Source organism: Schistocerca cancellata, chromosome 3, assembly GCF_023864275.1.
Source record: "Schistocerca cancellata isolate TAMUIC-IGC-003103 chromosome 3, iqSchCanc2.1, whole genome shotgun sequence".
Taxonomy (NCBI): domain Eukaryota; kingdom Metazoa; phylum Arthropoda; class Insecta; order Orthoptera; family Acrididae; genus Schistocerca; species Schistocerca cancellata.
The window spans coordinates 316521023-316537403 of NC_064628.1; the positions used below are offsets into that span (position 1 = coordinate 316521023).

Sequence of the window (16381 nt, forward strand, 5' to 3'; positions counted from 1 at the left end):
CAACTCCTTGCATTTTACTCTTAATAAGCGAAGTACTTTGAATGTTTCTTTTCACAACCAAGAGATGACGGCATATATGAACGCATGGTTTCGGGGCGATATGAATTAATAAAATTTTCTCTGGATTCCAGCCGCCTCAGGTGGTTAAAATCCCACGAGCTTTCGACCGAGCTCTCCCCGGTCATAGACATGTGGTAACACTTACTGCCGTATCGCCGTGGCTGCGTCGTTATTATAGCCGCACTGCTGGCTGTGACGCAACTGGTGCTCTCGTCCTCGCCATATATGGTAATGTTTTCATTCCGCGTCTGTCGCGCCCGTTTTAACATTGCGGTAGCCGGGTCCCAGGCTGTGCTGAGCCGCAAACAACCGTCCTCGTTGATGGTGTTTTCTGAGGATTTTATCTCAATATCTTCTTTTATGACATTATCCCAAAATCCCTTCGTCTTCATAACGACAGTGTTTCGTCGAATAGAATTCGGTATCCATTTTCTAAGGCGTGTTCTGCCACGGCTGACTTTTCTGGATAGCGTAGGCGTAAACACCTCTCGTGTTCCGTCCGGCGTTGCTCCACCGTGGGTACTGTTTGGCCGACCTAGTAACAGCCACACTGACGTGGTATCTTGTACACTCGAGGCGTCCTTCACAGGCCTCATGAGCTGACGAATTTTTGCTGTGGGCCTGAACACCGATGAAATGTTATATCTCTTCAGGAGCCGGCTAATCTTTCCCGACACTGTACCACAGATAGGCAAAATCACAAGTCTGTTTCTTTCTTCTTCGGTGGTGTTCTCCACTCTGTTGGTGTGTTTCTTGGTTGTCACACCAGGTATAGCCTGTGACACCTGTCCGTGGCTGAATCCGTTTTCTCGGAATACTTTTCGGAGGTGGCTCAGTTCTAGTGGCAGACTTTCAGCGTCTGAGACGACTTTAGCACGATGGACGAGAGTATTCAGAACGCCACGTTTTTGTGGCGGATGGTGGTGGCTGAGAGGGTGCAGATACCGATCTGTGTGTCTCGGTTTCCTGTAGACACTGTGGCTGAGGTGCCCAATGGCTTTCCATCGGAGTTTTAGAACACATTGAGAGTTGGCAATACTTTCTTAGGATGTAAAGGTTGGCTACAGCGCGCATACACAAGCTCTGGAATCTATAACATTGTTGTAGCGTCTCGCAGTTCACGGATTAACTAGTGGCAGTTTTGAGGCCAGTGTAGGAGCCCGCTTGCTGTGGTGCGCACGTGTGTTGGGCGAGGGGACGTCGCCGAGCTGCCGTACTGCCGTGCCCGCCAGCAGTGACATAGGATTTGGTATTTAGTTGATATTTTTTATAATTTGCAGCGCCCTTATTAATTTAAAGAAAATGATTTGTGTATGTACGTAGCAGTGGACGGTAATTTTGATAATGATAGGAGTTGAATTCTTAAGGGGAAACCATTTTAAGATTAAGTATTGATTTTTGTCATTGATTTCTTTTTTAATTGTCAGGGAATTGTATCACTATGTATTGAATTGAGAAGTATTTCAGTCTGTCTAAAGAGTTTGATTAATTTGTAATACTGCTTTAATGCCACTGGAGGCAGATTTACAAACGAAGCGATTGTTCAAAGAGCTTCTAGTGTTTTGTTAATTGAATGAGGAAGAATCGCTTTCAGAATATAGTTTTTGTTTGGGTTATCATTTATCGTGTTTAGATTTGACCAAACCCTTTCTCTTGAATTATATGCAGTTGTAGTAAGCAGTAGCAGCCGCAGCAACAGCAGGAGCCGCCATACGGAACATGCATTGCACTCAGCATGAATAATAGGTTTTTTATGTTTTTGTTAAATAATGGAATGCAGCAGATCAAGCAGTGGCAGCAGAAAGACCAAGTAAGTTATTTTTTGCGCAGAGGACCAATAAAAAAGAAGTTTCGGCGATCTCTATAATAGTATAGTTAACAAGAGTACAAGCACGAGAATTTCAGTAGAAAACACGAGATAAGAAGATAGAGCTCACGACTTTCAACCTGAACAGCATTCATGGCCACATCAAATTTACGATGGGAGTCGAGACAGATGGTTTAATGCCCTTCCTTCACGTCTTCGTTCGACGGAAAACCATTGGGCACCTCAGCCACAGTGTCTACAGGAAACCGAGACACACAGATCGGTATCTGCACCCTCTCAGCCACCACCACCCGCCACAAAAACGTGGCGTTCTGAATACTCTCGTCCATCGTGCTATAGTCGTCTCAGACGCAGAAAGTCTGCCACTAGAACTGAGCCACCTCCGAAAAGTCTTCCGAGAAAACGGGTTCAGCCACGGACAGGTTTCACAGGCTATACCCGGTGTGACAACCAAGAAACACACCAACAGAGGAGAGAACACCACCGAAGAAGAAAGAAACAAACTTGTGATTTTGCCTATCTGTGGTACAGTGTCGGGAAATATTAGCCGGCTCCTGAAGAGGTATAACATTTCACCGGTGTTCAGGCCCACAGCAAAAATTCGTCAGCTCATGAGGCCTGTGAAGGACGCCTCGAGTGTACAACATACCATGTCAGTGTGGCTGTTACTAGGTCGGCCAAACAGTACGCACGGTGGAGCAACGCCGGACGGAACACGAGAGGTGTTCACGCCTACGCTATCCAGAAAAGGCAGCCGTGGCAGAACACGCCTTAGAAAATGGATACCGAATTCTATTCGACGAAACACTGTCGTTATGAAGACGAAGGGATTTTGGGATAACGTCATAAAAGAAGCTATAGAAATAAAATCCTCAGAAAACACCATCAACGAGGACGGTTGTTTGCAGCCCAGCACAGCCTGGGACCCGGCTACCGCGATGTTAAAACGGGCGCGAGAGACGCGGAATGAAAACATTACCATATATGGCGAGGACGAGAGCACCAGTGACGTCACGGCCAGCAGTGCGGCAATAATAACGACGCGGCCACGGCGACACAGCAGTAAGTGTTACCACTTGACTATGACCGGGGAGAGCTCGGTCGAAAGCTCGTGGGATTTTAACCACCTGAGGCGGCTGGAATAGCGAGAAAATTTTACTGAGAGATTGCGGTTAATCATGGGCGGAAATCATTATCATCATCTACTTAATTTCAGTTGCCATCCACTCCAAGAATAATGATTCCTGCAAGAATATCAGCTACCGCGGATCCGATAGGATCAAATAGTTTCACGTGTTTACCAAGAATCGATGACACTAGTCCATCTATTCATGGGAGATTGTATCCCTGAGTATGTGTGGCATGGGAATTCACTCTTCTCACATTGTGAGTGTATCTTGTATTAACAAATAAGTAAATATTTTTGCGTGACGTTTAATGACATTTATTAATGTGGTTAACAGCTTTTATTGAATCGAACATTTTTCTAACGTAAAACTTTGTCTGGTATGTCCGTCTACAACCTTCAGAAATGTGACATATAATCTGTAGGATAATCCCTACGATCATATGAGAGAAACCTGCTACCATACAAGTACCATGATTTTTTATTGGAACCACTGATTTGAATGATAGTTCTCTTATCTTTCGAGATCAGTATACCACAAATAGTTCTGATAGGATATGATTTTATGTAGTGCATGTAGACCAAAGTCAGTTCCTCAAGAGCCATGCGGTCGCTACCTCTCCAAAAGCCTTTGCTTTCTTTGTTTCTTTTATAGTGACCCTTACAATTTCCTGTATCAGAGAATTTCTTATACGAGTTAGTAACTATTATGAATTAAAATTGCTACTAAATGTTTTACAAAGTAAAATAGTGACCAAAAATGTTTGAAATTGGTTATAAGCTTTGAGTCGTCGGTGTCATCAACTCTTCTCCTAACAGCTGGTAACGGCTTACTTTAAAGTGTATGTATTTGAGGTTTGAAGTATAGCATGCTCGGTAATGCACACAGAATAGAATGAGTTGCGTGCATAGGAAGGGAACGTGAGCTGAAATTTAGTGAGAAGAGATGGAATATTTCTGTGGAGGCGTCCATCGCATTGCATACATTGCCTCCATTGAAAAGTTTCTCTGGACGCATAGTCGTTTCGCCCGACATAGCCACTCATTAGCGATGTATCACCGACCGCATTCACGATACATGAGGGTCATCCTGCATTCATCGTACAATTGGAGGCAGAGCTTTCATCAGCTCTTGTGTACCAATAACGGAATCTGTATAAGTCTATGACTATGTTAGCCCCCGATTCATTCACTAAAGTTAACTCTGGATGACCTACATTGCATGCTTTTATGGCATCAGTTCTTTTGACGTAATGATTGACCCGGTATGTAATTATTCCTAGGTCAAACATAGCCCACACTTTACAAGCATCGTTTTAATAACCATAGCTTCCTGCACTTTCTAACAGCATATGAATACACGTTCAGTGTTTTAATTATGTTAGGTATTAGCCTGGAAGTTATTTTACAATGCAAAGTAGCCTTGTAGTGGCATAAATTCCCGTAAAACGTATTTTAATGTTCTTTCATGAACATTAATAAATGGCTGCTAGCTCTGCGTCACTAAACTTTGAAAACACAGAGGCTTTGAAGAGGTTTTCACACAGCCTACATCAAAAATGTGAGGAAAATCCGAATTAATCGGCAGTAGTAAATTCTTGTGGATACAAATTGATAGCAAATTAACTTGGCAGGAACATGCTACAGGACTTCCAAAACTACTAAGGAAATCTTTATATGAAATGCTGATTTCACCGTCATAGTTGATTTACAGTCTTTCATAATGTTGTACAGGATTATTATTTTGGTGTAATTCATCAGGCCAACCAAAGCTTAAGTTTCCCAATGGAAAATTGTGTATTATGAATAATTTTTGGTGTGAATACAAGAACTTCCTTGAAAGGTATGTTCGACAAATGTGGAGTACAATCTACTAATTATAACAGATTCTTATTCTTTTCGAAACAATTATTAAAGTCAGGAATTGGTTTCTACAAATAATGAGGTTCAAAATTCAGTTACTTTGGCTGAGAAAGATGCGAGTTATTCAGGAGCACATATTTCAATAAGTGGTCAGCAGCTATAAAAGTTAACATAGATTGTAAACTAAAGAGTGGGCAATGCTTGTGTTGGGACAAAAAAACCTTTCCCAGAAGTAAATTACTTGTGTCGTACAGAATGACTAACGTAAATAAGAATTTCCAGTTCGACAATGCAGTGCAACGTGCTGTGATTTGCGTGTATTCTGTTAGTGTGTGTTTCATGTGTTAGTTATACTAGTTACTACTTCCTTCATTCTGTATGGCATTAAAGTATTTAATGGAAAATAAGCACTTTCGGCGTGAGTCTGCGCATTGTTCTCCAGTGATTCAGGAGTCGCGCATGAGGAAACGGCGGTATAAGTTGTGGAAAAGCCTGTAGTTGCTCCTTATGACGTAGCTTCGTAGCTGAAGTGCGGACGCGCCTGTTCCCTCTTCAGTTCACAGACAAACTGTGTTGTATACTTGTTAAGAGACGCTGTAATGGGTTTATTGTTGGTTAACTTCTTTTACTCCACTGGCCAACAACTCTGGAAAAACAATTAGTAACTTCACTTGTGGCGAGTGTTACTGACAAAATCTGATTTGCCGATCTGCAACATAATAATGTGGTCTGTGTCAACAATTGTAAAAGTTATTGCACTTCAATGTATATACGTCAACATATCCGGCATTAATTTCTAAATGAAATTATGTTTCTATTTTTTACTTTTTTCGCACTTCGTTGAGAACCATTCCACTCAAGATCTATGGAGGAGGATAATACAAACACATCCATTTCGAAAGATATATTACATCCTTGTTTTTATGAAGTGTTGAACATCATTGATGATCTAACCGTGCAAGATAAGCATATCTATAGATAAACCTACTTATGTGATGTCACAAGTACTAAACAGGTCCACAAACAACCTGAATACACCTCGCATAAGACAACGCAATAAGTAGACTACCACTACGCTATGCTTTCCCTTAAGAATAACTATTATTATATTTCTTCAGTTTCAACATTTCACTAACATGGAACAGCAACTTTACTTAAATTCCTTATAGCATATATTAATGATTCTCTCAAAAGTAGTAGTATTTATTAGGCGACCAGTTTCGAACCCTTACATGTGCATCTTCAAGCCTGACCTACTGAGGCTACAAAAACAGTACATAATTGTCAGTGAATAGTGAATACAAAAGTGGTATTAAAATAAAATGTTCGACTGAAACAGAAATAAATATTTTGAAAAGGAACAGTGCCTGATCTTCATAATAAATATTGGGTGGCAATACATGCTCTATGAACGTTTGCAGGATGAATGCCACAGTCCACACATCCCTGGTAAAGTCAAAGTCAAACAAGAGGTCAACATCACCACGAAAATTTCAAGTGCGCTAGCTAGTCTCACGTGCAAGCACACGTCCAAAGCCAATGAGCGTGTAGTGTTTCAAAATGTGGATGCGTCTAAGCACCTTTATTAACCCCGACAGCAAGACAATGAATGACAACAACAAATGTAAAGATATTACACAAATGCCAATACTAATACCAGTAGACTCATCGAATTAAAATAGAGCGTATTGTAGTGCCTTTTTTGACCAGTCACATATAATATAAAATATAATGAAATAAATCACATTTGTTGCTCCGCTACAAATTTTGCGTTACACGTGTTAATGATTATCTTCCAAACGTATACATACATACAGTTTATATACATAAAACTTTTGAAAACAACACATATCGTTAGTTTAGCCAATAAGTACTGCAAGAAATAGTTAAATAGTCGCATAGTAACGACTCATTACTACATCACATCTTCCACAACCACCTTGAAATCGCCTTGTCCTCTACCCAAAGTGCTTATGTGTTCATGCAAGACTTGTTATGAATTAGAGAGGACGAATATTTAAGTATGGATACTCAAGCATTTTTCGTAACTGCAAACAATTTCGTGTTACCTGTCAGTCATGCTGCATGAACAACGTTTCTCATATAGTGCCCCTATGATGTTCAAAAATGTTCAGATGCGTGTGAAATCTTATGGGACTTAACTGCTAAAGTCATCAGTCCCTAAGCTTACACACTACTTAACCTAAATTATGCTAAGGACAAACGCACACACCCATGCCCGAGGAAGGACTCGAACCTCCGCCGGGACCAGCCGCACAGTCCAAGACTGCAGCGCCTGAGACCGCTTGGCTAATCCCGCGCGGCGCCCCTATGATCACGCCACAGATACGCACATCATGACCTGACATAATTTACTAACTAGACATGCTAATCCAATTACAGAGGCACTAAAATCTCTACTACGAAACATTGTTTCAAATTGAAACATCGTGACCCAACATGTCTGCTGGCTTCATAACCGTCTCTAACTACACATTCAGCTCAAAGTATGTGATATCCACTACAAAACACTCTGGTGCGACCATTGTGCTCCATGTCATGCAGTGGGCAGTACTTTCTTGTTTATTCGGTCTGAGGTCATCGTACACTATTTTGGGCACCTAACGCAGTAATTAAAATTGAAACGGCAATTGTATGTAGCTTGTAAGTGAAAACCGACATATTCTTAACTACAACCAAAAGGGATAAAATTAAAGTTAAAATTAATAAAATTTAAGAGTCAAGAAATATAATTCTGTATAAAAAGCTTGACACAGTGCTGTATTGTAACTTCGTATTTATTCCGACTTGTTTCGGTCTAAATGCATCATCCAGGGAATATACGAAAGTCAAACAGAGATAAAACAAAACGTAAAAACGTACAAAGTCCCAAAACACGTGTGGAAACCCATCGTTACTTAATACTCACAAATGAGCAATAAAAAAGCTGTCGCATATCAACGGAAAAAAATAAGGAAAAACCATAATGACGGCGAAGTTTGTAAGGCAAACATTACTTGTTACACTGCACGCATTCTCCTTCCTGATATTTGTAAGATTCTCTTTTGAATTCTTGAGACTGAATAATTTTTGCAACTTTTTTTACACCTTCTGGCATAGATAACAGAAATATGTCAACGCTACTCAAAAGCAAACTGCATGGTCTTCACGACCCATCATACAAATATCCTTTAGTACTCTTTACAATTCGAAAATTATAAATTAAACACGGAACTTTGAATTCTCAATCGGCACCTCATTTCTGTACATTACTTCAAGCGTCATTCAAATATGTATCAAAATATAAGCAAAATGTTTCTCTGAGCTGTTTTACTTCTTAATTGTAGGCAAATGACTTCGCGAAACATTTACGTTTCTTTTTCTTTTTTTTAATTTCTAAGTTTTGTTCAGAAAGCATTAAAAGCAATAGATTTAAATATCAGCTGGTATTCTATTGTTGTCAAAAGTATATGGATTAGGAGAAAGCAGAGAATTTTCCGTTTATGTTGTGATTTGCCTAATGAGTGGATGCTTGAAAATATGAGTAGCTATATTTCTTGCTCCTACTCTCATGAGATGCGTTCCCTAACACAGCGATCGGCAGCTTCCCTGCTTTTTTGTTTCGTTCACTTTGACAACGGCTTTGAAGACAACATTTTATTAACTCGCATATCATTCGCAGAACTAGTCAGTTGTTCGTAACGGACGGCAGAACCATTGGCATACAGATGGTTGTGCTTCTTGGCGTAATCAACGGCTGGCTGCATTGTTCGAGTGGAATGTCGAACTTTCAATTGATATGAAGTTATGACAATCTTTTGCGATCACGATAATGCCTTCATCCAGAATATTGCTTGGCATTTTCTAAATTCTTTTAGGTGCGACATAAAGTTACTAAGAAGGATTACGTCTTTAGTAAAACTTGTAACTCTGCTGATTAGATAGCTGTGTGTTCAGTATGCCACGTTTATTGCCATGTTTAGCACTCTTTACAATTCGAAAATTGTAAGTTAAATATTGAACATTAAGTCCTTAATCGGCACCTAACTTGCTGTACATGATTTCCGTTATATCGCACATGGCTCCGTGATGTGTATGAAGAATTCGAACTTACGATTAGGTACGATTATTTAAACTGCAAACACGTCAATACGTGTGCATTACTGAACACCAAGTGAAACAACTTTTACTACTGACCCAATATTTGTGTTAGAAGTTATAATGAGCAATTTTTACTTGGCTACTGCTGGAATAAGTCCTCCGTGGTTTGTTGGAAATAACAGAATGCCCCTTTTTGCTTTGTTTGGATTACTCCGTGATATTTTTGGATGTTGATAAATCCGTGGAATAATGCAAGATGTCGCTTTTCTACGGAGGACAAGTCAGTGACGAGAGACAGTATTTCCTGCAATTCCATTTAATCCACGCTGTTTGAGAAGGAATGCGATGGCCCATCAATGACTGATAGCATGGTGTGCATAATGTTCCATTGTCATCGACGGATATATTATTATTTGCCAAGAGCTTACGAAGCCTACTGTTGTCTACACGTGGTAACAAAAGATGTCAAAAGATTTGGCAATCACAAACACAGCAAGTCGGAAAAGTGTCAGTGTCTGCTAAGAATTTGCTCAGTAGTCTTTCAAGTAAATTCGTGCTCCTGGAAGATCATTTCCCTTCTCAGATCGTCTGAACGTGCTTCTATTCCTTCAACGTTGCGGAAAGCCTTCCACGTGTTAGTAGCCTGCCTGTATGTTGGAAGCGCTATAGATTGTGTTAATATCGCTGACAGCGCTCTGCACCCTCGGCAAGAATTTCTGTGGGCGGAATATCAGTTAACGAGTAGACAGAGAAGTGTATGGACCTGTTTTTTTTTTTCTTACTGGAGACTGTGTTGTTAGGCAATGTAAAGTGAGATGAAATCTCTTATAAGAGAAGATGCAGGGAAAGGATGTATTGATTTGTGGCTGATAACGTTTGGGTAGTGGAAATATTGACAACAATATAATTTTTGGAACTGGATGTAACATGAATAAGATAAAATTTTCTAAATACATTGTTTACTCTACAGCAAAATCATTCTTTTGATAACCACCTGCTTCCTCGTAGTTAAAGTCTATACTAGTTAGAATCTTTTTATTTAGCTGGCCGCTGTTGCTACGTGCTGTAATTGGTGTAGTTCGTGTTACGATTTTCTGTGAGGTAAGTGACTTATAAAAAAGAATGAGGGTTTCCACTACCGGTATTCATGATTGAAATGAGTTTAGGCAATTATCAGAGTTGGAGGTAGTTCGAGATTTCTTTAATTACATATATTTTTAGATTTGTATTATTGTTAGGATTTCTTGCAATTCGGGCCATTCTTTTGTTTTAATTATTGGAAGTCATGTTGTCAGTGTACAGCAGTCAGATTACGTTGGGCTTGTACAGTAAAACTTGCTCAAAACTGAATCGCGTGGGACGAAAATAATTTTCGAAATTGGACAAGTGTCCGGATTACACAAAACTCAATGAGCTACGTAAAATTTGTCAGGTATTATGCTCAGAAGTGCAGTATTTTCTTTTAATTATGCATATACCCGTATTTACGTACCTTAAACCCAACACTGTAGATGTTCATATACTGTATATTGGACAAGAGAACACAGGACTATTACACTAATTGATAAATAACACGAAATTTCTATATTTAAATCCAACTTTAAATTCGTTTTTTATTGTATGTACATACATATTATTCCCATGTTTATTTGCTTTACATTTCACTTTTTTCGCCTCTTATCAAAGAGAGAAAGTTGTTTCCATTTTCTGTTCACCGTTGTTTTCTTCTAGGCAATTTTTTTGGAACCATACAATAGTTCCAACAAGTTGGGAGAATTTGCGTTTGCTGAAAATTGCACAATACCGTTTATGCACGCAATGGCTTCGTCAGGCGTATTAATTTTTCTAGGGACATCATTTTGCTCCTTCTTTCTTCGTTTTTTCTTCATCATTCTCTGTGTTGCGGATTTCTATTAAATCTGTTATTGAAGTGAAAGTGGAGTGAGTTGACAGAAAGGCGTCACTTCCAATGTAATCATCTGCACTACATGAAATGTTTCGCATTTTCAGTGTTCTTGAAGATCGATGGTCACAGAAGTGTCTTCTAATTGACCCCCAAACCACGCTTTGTAGAAAGCACTTGGTGACAGTTTCGGACTTTATTTCCTTTACTACCAAGCCAATCCAATTTACTACATCCAGGACAGAAAGTGACCGTGCAAGAGCAAACGCACTTACGGCTTCTGCAAGAACAACACATTGCATTAGTCATCGCCTACATTGACACTCGAATGCGTAAATAGCCCCCTGGTCCATGGGTAGTGTGAGGCTGGTTGAACCTGGAAGGAACCAAGCCAATTTCTCGTTTGATAAGGTTACTTTCGGGTGACTGGTTGCATTGTCTAGGAAAAGGAGAACTTGTGATTTCCTTTTTTCTTTTTTGCTTTGAAAGAGGCAAACCATTCCTTCTTAAGACCACTCACCATCCACGCCTTTTTATTGCTTCGCCTTGTGACTGGAGGCTTACTGACGTCTATGTTTTTGAAATAACGTGGTTATGGTCCCTTTCCAATCACCAGTGGCTTCTCCATTTCACTTAACATGTTTCCACACAGCACTACAGTGAGTCTTTCCTTGGGCATTTTTCCGCTGGTGCACTTTTCATCCTATCGATTTTGAAGGCACCGTGCGATAAAACAGTCCCGTTTCATTGGCACTGAACGCGTCTTTCGGGTCCCAATTCACAACTAAGTTGGACAGTATAGTCTTCCACTCTCATGCTAAACTTTCCTGCACATTCTTGACTTCCCCACACACTTCATTCCACAAGATGTTGTGCCTAGCTTTGAAACTGTCCAGCCATCCTGTGGATGCCTTAAACTTCATAATTCCATGCTCTTTCGTGACTTTGAGCCCCACTCTGCCAACTGCCATACCATGTTGAATAAACAGGTTCTCGTCCGATCACCGAAGTTAAGCAATATCGGGCCCGGTTAGTATTTGGATGGGTGACCGCCTGCGAAGACCGGGTGCTGTTGGCTCCCCTTCATTACCGAGCCAGTTGGCGCTGTGATTTGCACACTGTAATGTATTTGCATTCCGGAGGACGACGGTTCAGTCCCGCTTCCGGCCATCCTGATTTAGTTTTTCCGTGATTTCTCTAAATCGCTCCAGGCAAATGTGGGGACGGTTCCTTTGAAATGGCACGGCCGACTTCCTTACCCATCCTTCTCTTATCCGATGAGACCGATAACCTCGCTGTTTGGTCTCTTCCCCCAAAACAACCCAACACTCTGTCTGCTACATGAGTCCAGATAAAGGCAAGTTCTTTTCCCGCGAACTTACGAAACGTTCCCACACTGTTTCGTTAATTTCTTCATTTCCGTTCTTCTTCGATTTCCTTTTCATCTGCCCGTTCCCTTTCATCCATTCGTCCCGAATCTTATCCTTGTTTCTCATAGAGTCATAAATTTGTTGGTTATCACTGTTAGCATTCAACCGCGATTCTTATACATATATTTTAACAACGCGTTTCAAGAGACAATGCTCCCATCATTAGGTTGTAAAATCTATGTCATGAACTTAAACGGACTAAAAAGACAAAATACCATCACAAATAGTTGGGAAGTCCATATAGTACTATATGGACCATAGTCCTGTACAACTTTGTAGTCTCAGGGTACGGATCTTTCGTCAACCGAGAGATTGTATATGATTGTTAAGTATGGAGAAATTGCCGCAGCATATTCTAAAACGAACCTTGTTGGTATACAGTCTGGACCAGAAGACTTGCTCTTATTAAGTGATTTAAAATGCCTCACTACTCCGAGGACATCAACTTCTAATAGACTCATGTTGGCACCCGTACTTGGTTCGAGTTCTAAAATATTTACTTCGCCTTCTTTGGTGAAGAAATTTCGGAAGGCTGTGTTTAGTAACTCTGCTTTCGCAGCACTGTCGCGCAGAGAAGCCACCGACTGTATCTTGCCGCTAGCATACTTTAGAAACGACCAGAAACAGTTTAGATTTTCTACCAGGTTTTGAGGTAAAGCTTCTTTGTGGAAATTATTATAAGCATATCGCATTGATGTCCCCGCTAAATTTCGAGTTCCTGTAAAAATTGCCATCATTGGATACTTTTGCGTTCGTTTGAGTTTGCAATTCTTCTCGATGTTTTGCAACAATGTTGTGGCTCGTTTTGTATACCAAGGGGATCAGGTTGGTCGTTTGTTAATTTATTTGGCATAAATCTGTCTATTTGCTGTCGACACTATATCTTTGAATTCAAGTCCCACCTGATCTACACTTATATTGTTAATTTGGAAGGAGTGGAGATTGTCTCTCAGGAAGGCATCAAGAAAATGTTCGTCTGCCTTTATGAATAGGTATATTTTTCGTTTATTTTTGTAAGATTTTGGCGTTACTATATTCAGTCTTGGTACAACAACCAGTGTTCACTAATCCCTGTATACGATTTGATGCTCGTTATTAGCTCAGCATTATTTGTTGTTAAAAGGTCAAGTGTGTTTTCACAACCGTTTACTATTCGCGTAGCCACATGAACTCGAAATAATTTTCAGAGAATACGTTTAGCACAATTTCGTATGAAGTTTTATGCGTAGCTTCGGAATAAAACATGTATTTCCGCCAACGTATCGAGGGTAAATTAAAGTCACCTCCAATTATAATTCTTGATGCAATAATTTGCCAACTTAAATTAAAGTCACCTCCAATTATAATACTTGATGCAATAATTTACCAACAGCCGCATGTATAGTAGAAATTTATTTTACTTTATGACCTTCTATGTGCTACCAGTTTCGGCATTGCATTGATGCCATCTTCAGGCCCCACTCGTCATAATCGTAAAATCATTTACACGGAAGGAGCCATATAACTGGATCCGTGATTCAAATCATCCTACAACAGCTCAACAGTCTCTGTCGCCTGGCCACCAAGAGCTGTTGTAGGACGATTTCATTCACGGATCCAGTTATATGGCTCCTTCCGTGTATATCGATTTTACGACTATGACCTGAAGATGGCATCAATGTAATGCCGAAACTGGTAGCACATAGAAGTTAATAAAATAAAAAAAATTCTACAATACATACGGCTGTTAGTAAATTATTGCATCAAGAACTTCATGCCAGCCGTCGTCCCACGATCCATAACGGATCAACGAAGATACAATTATAATTGTACGAGTCGGGGACGTATTTGATATTAAATTCAAGTTTTCTTTGAACCTTTCAGCAATTATATCACCTGAAGGTCGGTAAAAGGATCGAATTATCATTTTATTCCGGTTGCTAACAATGGCCTCTACTCATACTAACTCTGAGAAACTGTCTACTTCAGTTTCAGGAGAAGATAAACTACCCATAACAGCAACAAACACGGCACCGTCAACTATGTTTAGCCTATCCTTTGGGAACACCGTGAAGTTGTTCGCAAAAATTTCGGCTGAACTTATCTCCAGCTTCAGCCAGGTTTCAGTACCTATAACGATTTGAGCACCAGTGCTTTGTATTAGCGCTTTGCGCTCTGGTACTTCCCCAACACAGTTATGACGATTTAAAACTGTGATACCGATGGTTCCTTTGTCATATTCCTATTTTCGACTTGCACCCTCTGAACCTGGAGCCCTTTTTGTATTTCCCCGAGACCCTCTAACCTAAAGAACCGCCCACAAAATCGCAAGGCGAGGAATATGCAGTCTCCATGTTCGGAGAACCATCTGAGTCTCTGTCCCAGACCCTCTACTCGTTTCTGTATCAAAGGTCCGCAAACGGTTCTGTCGACACTTCTGCAAATGGTGAGTTCTGCTTTCATCTCGTAAGCAATATTGGAAGCCCATACCACTTTTGTTACCCGCGTGAAACCAGCGACAATCTCTTCTTATCCAAAGTGACAAACATCATTGGTGCCGATGTGAGCCACCACTTGCTTTTGGCTGCACCCTGTGCTCTTCAGGCATCCGGAAGGACCCTTTGAACGTCTGGAATCAGTCCAACCGGTATGCACACGGAGTGCACATTGGCTTTCTCTCCGTCCTTGGCAGCCATGTCACTAAGGGGCCCCATAACGCACCTAACATTGGAGATCCCAACTAGCAATAATCCCACCCTTTGTGTTTGCCCAGACCATTAAGGCTCACAGGTTCCCTCTGAAACAGGACAAGCGACTGCATCTGGCTGGGGGGGGGGGGGGGCGAGAGACTGCATCGTGGAGGCCATACGTGCTGTCCTCTGGGAAGTCTTACGCCACTGCTCTGTGTCAACGCTCCGGAAACGGTCATGTCGACAATTCAGCAAATGGTGATCTCTGCTTTAATCTCACAATCTCTTCTGATCCAAAGTGACACATATAGTTGGTACCGATGTGAGCCACCATTTGAAACTGGCCGCATCCTGTGCTCTTCAGGCATCCGGAAGGACCCTTTGAACGTCTGGAATGACTCCACCCGGTATGCACACGGAGTGCACACTGGCTTTCTCTCCTTCCTTGGCAGCCAAGTCCCTAAGGGGCCCCATAGTGCGCCTAACATTGGAGCTCCCAGCTAGCAACAATTCCACCATTTGTGACTGCCCAGACCTTGCAGGCTCAGAGGTTGCCCCTGGGAAGTCTTTCGACGCTACCACGCCCCTAGGCAACCTCCCACTCGACTACGGGTGAGTGGGCCACCTCAGTGTTACCAGTAACTGGGGTGGTCACCGGTAAGGGCCGGTTGGTAGACTAAGAAGTGCTGGATGTCCGTTGGATACACACGGCCAGTCCACAACAGTGGTGCCCATCCTCACCAATGCAGCTGTTTACGTGCAAAATCGCTAGGCCTTGAAGCGTATTTTGGACTCTTCCTATAATTATGTAGCAGCAGCTGTTAGCGAAATATTCCTATTTCCTCTTAAGTGACTAATTAAGTTTTTCTTAGTAACCCTAACTTATTTCATGCAATTATATTTTTTTTTGTAGAACTATAATTCACGCTCTTCTATTGGATACCCCATTTGGCCATTTCCCTCTCTTCCTTTCCCCGTGGAAATTCAGACACTATATTTGCCTCCAATCAGTAATTAATTTGTCTTAATTAGTTTGATTACTTTCAAGGAAATAAATACTGTTTTGCTAAACTGTACCTAACGATGGTCAGTTTAATGAACCTCATCCTAAGCTTGGCTATGAAAATTCATCCAAAAACCTGTTTAATTTTACAAACATGTGACCAATGAAAACGCTATGAAAATTCTCCCATAGTTGACGCTTCAACAAGATATCGAGATTTTGATAATCTCGTCGCTGCCTTTTAACAAAGGGAGTGTAAATGTACCATATTTACCTCACAGCAGCAAAATAACTTATGTAATGTTTCTTGGTTTAGGTCGCTTTCTGATCCGACTTTTGGCACGGGTTGACAGTGAGCCACGGAAACTGTTCGCCTTTTGCAGACCGAGACAAAAAGA

At 40.9% G+C, this 16381-nt stretch overlaps 1 non-coding gene across 1 annotated transcript; it reads left to right on the plus strand.

The window, feature by feature from the left end:
* The first annotated feature begins 11840 nt into the window (after positions 1-11840).
* Positions 11841-11959, plus strand: LOC126178635 (5S ribosomal RNA). The gene has a single exon (XR_007536520.1). It is a non-coding gene; the product is annotated as a 5S ribosomal RNA (ribosomal RNA).
* The last annotated feature ends 4422 nt before the right edge of the window (positions 11960-16381 follow it).